General features: G+C 37.3%; 1 non-coding gene across 1 annotated transcript; it reads left to right on the top strand.

The window, feature by feature from the left end:
- The first annotated feature begins 1,551 nt into the window (after positions 1-1,551).
- Positions 1,552-1,714, top strand: LOC127220829 (U1 spliceosomal RNA). Its single transcript, XR_007834396.1, has one exon. It is a non-coding gene; the product is annotated as a U1 spliceosomal RNA (small nuclear RNA).
- Positions 1,715-10,868: the final 9,154 nt, after the last annotated feature.

The raw sequence follows: 10,868 nt of genomic DNA, 5'->3' as shown, positions 1-10,868 counted from the left end.
GTTCAAAGCCAGCCTGGTCTACAGAGTGAATTCCAGGACAGGCTCCAAAGCTACACAGAAACCCTGTCTTGAAAAAATATAAAGAAACGAACAAACAAAAACCTGAAACCTCATTGGAAGAGAAATAATGTACAGCTTATACAAATATGAAATAAAATAATGTAGAAAAACAAACAGACAAAAAGGCAGACATTTCCTTGGTCTTTCATACAAAACCCACGATTGAGTCACGAACTCCTCTGGTTCTATATTACAAGTCAGCAAGTTGAGTAGATGAGGCAAATTGTATACCTCCCTGAGTTTAAAAAAAAATCCTGTGACTTCAGGACAGAATGGTTTATTTGTGAAATATACGCTTGAATGCTGCAATTATTTTATTCTATGTATCACCATTAAATCAAAAAATGAAATGACATTTCTTTTTAACATATCGCTAAGTTGCCATGTGCTATAATCCAAAGACTGTATCATATGCTGTATCCCTGCAGCATAATACATTTAATTTTTGCTGTTCAATATTATAAAGTCCCTGACTTTTTAAGATGATTTCTGCATTGTGAAAGTCCCACTAAAATTAACTTTTCTATATTTAAATAAGCCGGAATTTGATTTAAATAGAGTTGCATATTTATATTTATGTTAATGTAAGACAATGATAATTAAACAAAATGAAATGTTCTAATGTAATTTTTAATCATCTTGGATAAATATTTTGCCTGTTAGTACAAGCTTTTAAATTTCTTTTATTATAGAATGCTAAAGTGCTTTGAGATACCTTTAACATTAATTGAATAAAATTATTTCTAATGTTTTATATGGCACTACAGAGAACTCATAAGAAGTTGAGAAATAAGAGAATAAAAGGCATTAGAGCAAGGTAATTACAATTCAAAGACAGATTTAATGCACTAAGTTTGGTGAAAGGACTCGCTGATTCTAGCTGGGCTCTCTCTCCTTCCCATACCTTTCCAGGATTCAAAGAAGGGACCATTCAATAATATTGTTAGTTATACTTCAACACGATGGATCACCAATGGGAGACTGCAAATGGATCCTGTTTGGAGCATAGATCTTGTTCTTTATTTACTGGCATTTTTATATTTGAGTCTGATTTTTTTTTCTGCATAAGTAGTAATCTACAGTAAAACTAAAAGTGGCTTTGCCTAGAGCAGAGGGCCAGACAGACAGCTGACTCTGGTTGTGCTCTCCTGAGCAGAACCCAGGTCTTTGTGCTCCAGGAGGAAATGATGGCTTGTGGATGTGTGAGTATAGTTTATCTTCACCGAAAACTGCATTCATGTTCACCTCACAATGCCATTGAAGAACACAGGTCTTGAGCTTTTATGTTTCTGTGTCATTTGAGATCAGATATGGGCTCCTCTGTTTTTGATTACCTTAAAAGGTACTAATGTGGTGAACAGCCTTGGGGGAGGAACACTGGTCCTCTCAAGATCCATGAGTGATTCTCTTTACTTCCAGAATAAGACAGATAACTGTCTACCTCTGGGGAATGGTTATCCATTCTTGTTGCACATCAGAATGTATTTGGAGCTACTGATCTGGCAGGGGAATATCATAATGGAGCAAGTGGTTTCCCTAGGGACAGGGTCATCCCCAGCATTATGGGTGTGCAGTCCCATGTGATTTACTCAAATGTGGGAAACTCAGCTGCATAATTTGAAGTAGTGGGAGACTGCATTTACACTTTCTCCTGCAAGCAAGAGAATAGATGAAATAAATGGAGGAAAGAAGAAAAGAAAGAAGGAAGAAAGGAAGGAAGGGAGGAAGGGAGGGAGGGAGGGAGAAGGAAAGAAAGGAAGGGAGGAAGGAACGAAGGGAGGGAGGAAGGAACGAAGGGAGGGAGGAAGGGAAAGATGAAAGTAAGGAGGAAGGAAGAAAGGAAGGGGGAGGAAGGAAGGGAGGGAGGAAGGAAGGGAGGAAAGAAGGAATGAAGGGAGGAAGGAATCTTGATCTTCAAAAATACTGGTAACCTTAGAAGCTTGCTTTTAATATGATATAAAAAGCAACCTCTCTTCTGTTCAGCTAATAGGGTCACCTGCATATCATGCTGTCTTCCTCATTCATAAGAAGTGTCAAGATGATAGAAAAAAAAACTGAAAAGAGCTATTGTGATGGAACAGGAAGGGTGGCTCTAAGACATGCAAAAGGAGGCTAAATTTCTAAACGGTTTAGAAAGTAGAATATTGACAAGTCTACAGACTAAAAGACAGAGAAGGCATCTTCAGAGAAGTCTATTCCAAATGCAAATGGGGTATTTGTCAGCAGAACTATGCAATAACTCTAGCATGAGAGTGAAAGTGTCAGGGGAACCAGTTTTGGATGTGGAAAATACTCAGGATGATTACTGAAAACATACACATGTTCTCCCTCCTCTCTCTCTTAGACTGGATTCCCAGAGTTCGGCCTGGTGCTTGGTTGTGGAGCTCTGCATGTGGTTCCACATATTACTGAATGAAAGCTCTTTGATGGTAGTTGGTGTATTCACCAATCTGATTATAGGGAAGCCTAGTTCAGGTACCTTCTCCACTGTTGCTAGGATAATTCTTGTGGATTCCTGGTAATTTCCTTAACACCAGGTTTCTCCCTAACCCCCATGGTGACTCTCTATCAAGGTATCTCTTTCCTTACTCTCTGTCTCTCTCTCTGTCCCTTTCCCCTTGACCATCCCATTCCCTAATATTCTTATCCCCCATCTCCTCCCCTTTACCTATCCCCTCACTCCCAGTTTACCCAGGAGATCTCATCTAATTTTCCATCCCAGCGCAATCCATGTGTCCTTTTCATGGTTCTCCATGTTACCTAGCTTCTGTGGAGCTGTGGATTGTAGTCTGGCTATCCTTTGCTTTACATCTAATATTCACTTATGAGTGAGTACACATGGTGATTATCTTTCTGAGTCTGGGTCACTTCACCACTTCACTCAGGTTTTTTTTTTTTTTTGTAGTTCCATCCATTTGCCTAAGTTGTTTCCAGGTACTGGCTATTATGAATAATGCTGCTATGAATATTGTTGAGCAAGTGTTCTTGTGGTATGATTGAGTATCCTTTGGGTATATGCTCAAAAGTAGTATAGTTGGGTCTTGAGGTAGATTGTTTCCAAGTTTTCCGAGAAACTGTCTTACATGAGCAAGCGAGTTCAATATCAGAGATAACTGAACCAAGCCCATAGAAACTCATGAACTTTGGGCTCTATGGTACTGGACTAGGTCCTCTGTATATACAAGACAGTTCTGGAATTTGGGCTATCTGAAGGCCCCTTGGCCACAGGACCAAGATCTATCACTGGTGCATGAGATAAATTGTTGGAGACTATTCCCTATGAGGGAATGCCATTTTTGGCCTTAGCACAGGGGGGCTTGTTCCTTCACCAGCTTAATATGCTAGACTTTGTTGACTCCTTATTGGTTCCCTTGCATATTGGGAGGAGTGGATGGGGATGGGCTGGGGGCTATGTGAAGCAGAAGGGAGGAAGGGTGGGAGGGTGAACTTTGGTTGGAATGTAAAATGAAATTTTAAATAAAAAAAGAAAGAAAGGATATCTATGAGTGCAACTATGATTATCCAAAATGTTTTCACCTCTGCAAGTATAGACCAAGAAGTAGAATGTGAACAAACTCAACTCACCTATGTGTGTGTATACACATGTGCCAACACACATACAAGTATTCATATATATCCCCACTACACACACACGGGGGAGGGGGAAGAAAAGAGAAATATAGAATTTAACATTCGGATTACATGTAGCATGGCTAAAGTAACAATGGAGAACAAAACAGAAGCTTTTGTACATTTGTGTGTGAGGACAACACATGGGGATTTAAAAAAATGTAACAAATATGTAGGCTTTTTTTTTTTTTTTGCTGAGGGGGGGCATTTCTCATTCAAACTATCACCGGGTTAGTCAGTTTTCTCTAGGGATGTTAACCCTGAAGTTCTACTATTGCTTAAGTATATGTCCATGTTCCCATGAGTATCTTGGCCTCACTAAGTGGTTGTAGTGGGTATTAAATTAGAGAGAAAAAGAGAGAGTACCAACAAATTGGTAGAGTAAAATAGGATAAGGGTGAAACTGGGAGGGAAAGGATGGGGGTGGATTGGGTTCAAACACTTTATATGAGTGTATAAATATTAAATAAAATATTTAAATCACCAAAGACAAATAAGTAAGATAATTTATTTTTAATGATCACGTAGCAAGGATGCCCAACATGGTTATCCTTTTGTATGTTTGAAGTATCTCCTTTGCTAGTCTGGAAAAAGACACAAAATGTTTGTGTTGTAAGTGTTGAAAATTCTAAATATTTGTTTCTTTCAGTCTTTTCTTCATCATGTGGTAACATGACTTAGGAAATTCATGCTATTGAGGTGTGGCCTCACTGGGGGGCACAGAGCTTGAGAGAGTAGAGCTTGGTCTCAGTTCACCTTCTCAGCTTCATTCTTGCACTTGAAGATGTGCTTAGCTTCTCCCTCCTGCCATCAGCCTATTGCTTGCTGCCATGTTTCCCCACTGTGATGGTTTCTCATCCCTCTAGAACCATAAGCAATATACTCTCTTCCATTTTTATCACTTATTTAATATATGCCCTCTTTCAATATAAGAGCAATACTTTCAATTAAAGAGCAACCCTCCTTCAATCTTAATATGAAAGTAATTCAAGTAAAACATGAGCTCATCACAAGAATGTGTTCCGTTTGAGTAAGAACCCTAACTCTTAGTCAGTATTGCTATATGGTGAAGGGTAGTGAAGATGCAATAATGCATACTCTACTTAATTTATGAATGAGAACACATAAATTATCATTTAGACATCTTTTTTCTTTCCATTTAATTTTCTCATTCCATGGTAAGTTAATTTGAGGCATTCAAGGAGTATATTTAAATTCACATTTTCAAGTTTCAAAATGTATAATTGAGCTTGACCTCTTTGCAATGACCAAGTCTGTAAGAAGCTATGGAATTGCATGCAATATTACAAATAATTTATGATGTCTAATGGTGGTAATATTCTTGCATTTATACTTGTGCAAGTGAGAAAAGAAGTAAAATAATTAACTGTGTTTATTACTTGTTTGGGGATTAATTAAGTATTAAAGTTCCAAGTTTGGTAAAGTTGGGTTGAAGTATAAAGGCTCTTGGACACCTTCCTGGGACAGAACACTTTGTTACAGGATGGTACATTCTATGGAATAATGAAAAGCTCCCAACATCTTGAAAACTCTTTGAAAATGCTTCTCTCTAGAGATTGTTAACTTCTGAAATAATGAAAATCTGCATCACAGTCTGCTCTTACCACTGGCAGCTTGAAGAGCAATTCACATTTAAATAGCTGTTCCCGAGTCTCGCCCTTTGGCAGCTGCATGATCCTGAAATGCTAGTGTACACCCAAGAACCAGCCTGACATTAAAGCATCATGACAATAATGCACTTTGAATGCTATGCCTGAGTTTGCTTTATTCAAATGTTGTCAGTTATTATGTGAACTAGCTAAAAATATTGCAGAAGATGGTAGTTAGTACATGGCTCCTTTAAGATGTGTCATTTCCCAATTTTTTTTTTACCACAACACCCATTTCCCAGTTTATAAAAGGCTATGAATACTATTCCAGTTTTATATTGAATAAAACATGTAACATGTTGTTTTCTAAACCATTTTAACCTTGACCTGCTAGAATTGTAAGACTTTGTTTTGAAGTTATAATTGTTTTGCATTGGGTTGGATTATTTACATGTTTAAGTTCATAGGGAACCTACAAAGGTATATCCTACATGCAATATATTGGACAGCAGTATGAAATAAATTACATTTATTACTTGAAATATAAGAGATCAGTTTTGATAAGTTAATAATCAAAGGAGTGCTAGCAACATCTTGTAGCTTAACCTGTACTAATTGACTGGGTTTTGATTAATTGACTATAAGGATCATTAAAAATTTTATTTTTATTATTTATTTTATGTATTTTTACTAAATTTAAAACAAATTTAAATTTAAGTATATCTTAATCATATTTTTACCCTACCCCAAATTCTTCCAGATCCTCACCTCTTCCTCCCTACCCACCCAACTTTTCTTTCTCAAAAAGGCAAATCAAAAACCCAACACAACATACATGATTACCTAAAAAGAAAGAGAAAAACACTGAACTGTAACCAAATAAAAGCATGTACGCAGACACATACGAACCGCAAACACCACCACCTCGATCTCTACCACCACTGCCACCAAACAACAACAAATTGAAGCAAGCAAACAAACAAACAAACCAAAAAAATACCTGTGGAGTACAATATTTGTTAGTCAACTACTCCTGAACATGACATCTGCCCTGAAGTAGTAATAAAAATCATTCTTTGGCTATTTCATTTCCTGAAATTCAACAGCTGTTTAGAGCCCCCCAAAAAAAGAATAATAAAGATTTGAACTTGTGTCTTCACCAAGTTGTAAGTTCTTTTAAGTTTCCCCTTTGGATCTCATAAAAGTGAAGAACTGAAGAAGAAAAATCATCCTTGGTTTTAAACTCATGCTGATCCTAGTGTTCCTCTTGTCTCCCTTTAAGTATATCCAGGATGCAAGCACTTTGCCACAGATTCTTCTTCCAATTCTACCTGTATCAACCTTGTTGCCAGTTCTTTTGATTTTGCTAGACTCTTATTATTTCCACGCTAGATGCATTGCTGGTTTGACATTCTTGAGGTTGCTTTATACATTTATGGCTCTTCTACTGAATTTTTGTAAACTTATGTAGCTATTTCCTTCTAGAATGGGATTCTTTGTAGCCCAGAGTAAAGCTGGACAGTAGGTCTATAGAGGACGCATTCCAGTTCAGAACTGAGTGACTGACTTGGTAATAGAAGTGAGTGAGACTGATATACAATAAGTTGAATAGAATTTATTAATGGAAAGCTTTAAAAAAAAGATTTAGTATGCAATTAAATCTAACAAAAATCCCACATAGAAGGATACTTTCTCAGCCTAGACACATGGGGGTGGCCTAGACCCTGCCGTAAATGATATGACAGACTTTGAAGACTCCACATGGAAGGCCTTACCCTCCCTAGAGAGCAGAAAGGGGATGGGCTGGGGTTTGGTGGGGGTGATAGGGGAGGATGAGAGGGTGAGAGAACTGGGATTGACATGTACAAAAATCTTGTTTCAAATTTAAATATAAAAGGGAAACAATTAAAATGAACCATCAAAAAATGTAATGCAGATAACTAGGAGCATAAGGAAACACAATAAAGATGATAAAGGGAGGCGATTCTCTAATAAAAAGTAATTTCCCTGAGACAAGATGCCACTGGGCTTCTATATCTCACTGGGTACTGAGCAGCAAAAGAAAATACAGGAAAGCTAAAAATTAATAATTATATGAATCAACTAGTAACTCTTATCTCCTAAGTTGGCAGAGTTCTTCACAAAAGGAAAAGCCTCTTGGATATCTTCTTGACTGATGATTGATGTGGGAGGTCCACACCTGAGCAGGTAGTCTTGAACAGTATAAGTAAACAGGCCTAGCAAGCCATGAGAAGCAAACCAGTGAGCAGGACCCCTCCACAGTCTCTGCATCAGTTCTTGCCTCTAATTTCCTGTCTTGAGTTCTTTCCCTAACATCCCTGAATGACAGATTATAAACTGTATGATGAAATCAGCCCTTTTCTCCCCAATTTTCTGTTGGTTATGTTGTTTTGTCATGGCAAGAGAAACCCTAAGATAGAAATTGGAACTATGAGTAGGGTATTGTATGAACATGTGTTTGTGCTGAAAAATTCATGGAATACTCAGAGCTTGGTGAGATGTTCTGTGGGATCTTGAATGTATCCATACATTCAACAGAATTCTAGCTTGTAAGGTTTCCGGGAGAAGCAAACATTCTCCCAGGGCCATTTATGTGATATTTTGAATTAATAATTTATAAGTTCTTGTCATCTGGGACTGGAGAATTATCTGTTATTAAAACGATATGAGAACCACAAAAGTGAAAACTTGATTTGCCCAGATTAGGAATGCTGGGTATCTGGAGCTGAAAAATAAACTGCAGTGAAGAAGAGACCAACATCTTGGATATGAAATATTCTGGGAAGTATTTCCTCAAGATTAGGACAGAGAAACTGATGTCCAGAGGTAGCTAAGAATGTACCTTGTGTTGGAAACCTAACAGCATTGTATAAATGTCTCTCAGATGATACCAGTTTTGAAGGCACGGAAAAGTTATGGAGAACAGGTGAAGCTTGGCACTGTGAAAAGCCAGAAGAGTTCTTCAGTGGGGGTTCATCTCTGGTAGAAGTAAAGCCCTGGATTAAAGACATAATGGAGAGAAGTTGAGTTTTGGCATCATGGGGCAGGGGCAGAGTTCCTGAAGTTAGTCCCAAAGAGGAAGACTATTGCTGAAGGTACAGCTCAGTTACAACAGGATACTCCAGTATTTTGAAGATGCCAGCGCTGAGATGACCAACAATGTTAGCAACAGCTGTGTAGTGGAGCCAGACTGAGCATAGGATATCAGCAGTGTGTCCTGAGTGGGAAATATTGCTGCCAAGGCTCTCTGGAGCTCAGAGGACCATAATGTGGTCCCAGACATTAAGCACTGAATCTTTATACTGTTAGACTTTAGTTTTGCTTTGATCTGATGATTTGATTGTGACAATGACAATGACCTTGTTTTTCCCCTTTGTAGTAAGAAAGGTTTTAACTTTTATTTTTTAAACAGGACAACTTGTATACTTTAAAGAAACTTTGGAATTTTAAACAGATTCTGAAAGACTTAATTTTAAAAGAGTATTTTAAAGAGATGTGACTTTAAAGTGTTCGAAATGTTGAAGATTCTGGGACTTTCAAAAAATGGAATGTTTTATATAGTGACATTAAAATTAACATGTCATTTAGGAAACAAATGAGAAAGAAAAGGTTCTAGTTGAACTGTGATGTCCTGTGTGTCAAGTTAGGAAAACTTGAGCAGTCAAGGACACCATGAGGACATGGCCTACAAAAACAATTGACCAGGACTCATTGGGGCACATAGAAATCAGGGAGCCTGTAGGGGCCTGGTCTAAATCCTCTCCATGTATGTTGTGACTAAGTCACATGGTGTTCCTTTGGAATTCCTAACAGTGGGAGTAGGGGCTATCTATGACACTTTTGTCTTCTTATAGGATACTTTTTCTTCTGCTGGGTTGCCTCATCCAGCCTTGATGCAATAGTATGTGCCTGTTCTTATAGTGGCACATTATGCTGTGTTTGATGGATGTACCTGAGAGGCCAGCTCTTTCCTTAAGTGAGACAAAAAAAGGTGGATCTTGGGGAGTGTGAAGGTAGAGGGAGAGGAGGGTGTGAAAACTGGTCCAGATGTAATATATGAAAGAATAGTAATTAAAATATCATTTCAAATTTCAAGAGAGAAGAGAGAGCACCTTGGTTGAAAAAAATGTCCCCACCAACTGGGCCTATGTTTAAGACTATAAAGACAATTCTTGATTAATGATTAATATGGATAGGCCCAGCTTAATGGTGATAGTATCAGTTCTAGTTAAGTGGCCCTGAGCAAGCCAAGAGAAAACCAGTAAACCTTACTTTTCTGAAGCATCTGCATCAACCCCTACTTCTAAATTTCTGCTTGGGCTCCTGCCCTGACTTCCCTAGAAGATGAACTATAAGCTGTAAACTGAAATAAACCCTTTCCTCCCCAACTTGCTTTTTGGTTATGGTGTATTGTCATAGCAATAGATACTCCAAATAAGACAGTTAATGTATCAAAAAAATAGAAGTTTACACATATTGATTTAAATAATAGCTCACAGATAGCAGGCATAAAATTGGAAAGCAGAAATGTTGTTTTGAAGTAAAATAGACAGTTCTTTTTAAAAACACAAAGTTGATCTTTAACAAAAGAAATTATGAATCGAGAAAGTAGGAGATTCAAGGGTATTAACTATGTTGGTAACAGCCAACAAGACTGAAAATAGCAATTCTGGGAAGCAGCTCCTTCTAGCTGAGCTGAAGACTGAGTAGAGATTGGATTTTTGTGGCACATCTTTGAATGTTTTAATTATGATAGATCTTATGTAGAAATAATCACAGGCATCATTTGTCTTTTGGGGTAGATGAAATGGCTTAGAGGAACAAAGTGTTTCCTGTCAAAGCCTAATAACCAGAGTTCAATCCCTGGAATCCAACAAATGTGCAAAGAGAGAAATCAATACCACAAAGTTCTCTGACATGCAACTACACACTACAACACATCTCACAAACATACACACACACACATACACACACACACCACATCACATACAACATACAAATAACATAATTATTTGTAATGATTATTATACAATTTTCACATCATTAGTACAAAAAAATATATTTAGACTCCAATATCTAAAGTTCCAGCTCTAACTTTCTCTAAATATCTTTTGTTGGAATTTGTCATACTGTCTTTGCAGGAAACCCAAGTGGCCTGGGCTTTTTAGATATCATGACTAAGACTATCCCTAGAGTTCAAAATCAGAAGCAATATACAGTTTAATGTAAATGTAAGTAGTAAATTAACAGTTTGCTTGTGGCCCTCAATGGGGACCACCATACATATTTCATCACTTTTCACAACCACCAAAAATAATTGCCAGTAACACTCATGTTTTTGCTGATATTAAATACATAACTGGAACTCAATTTTTTAATGTAATTTATGTGAAGTAATCATAAAATATACATAATTGAAAGAATCCCAAAAATCTAAATGTATTTTTTAAAAGCAAATTTGTTTCTACATATTTAAACATCTAAAGACTTATAAGCAAGACTAAACTGTGAGCATATGCACTGTTGAGCATCAGGGCGTGACATCTC

This window comes from Phodopus roborovskii, unplaced genomic scaffold (assembly GCF_943737965.1).
Source record: "Phodopus roborovskii unplaced genomic scaffold, PHOROB, whole genome shotgun sequence".
Classification (NCBI taxonomy): Eukaryota; Metazoa; Chordata; class Mammalia; order Rodentia; family Cricetidae; genus Phodopus; species Phodopus roborovskii.
Note: the sequence above shows the minus strand (reverse complement) of the source record. Positions and strands in the feature narration are given on the sequence as shown.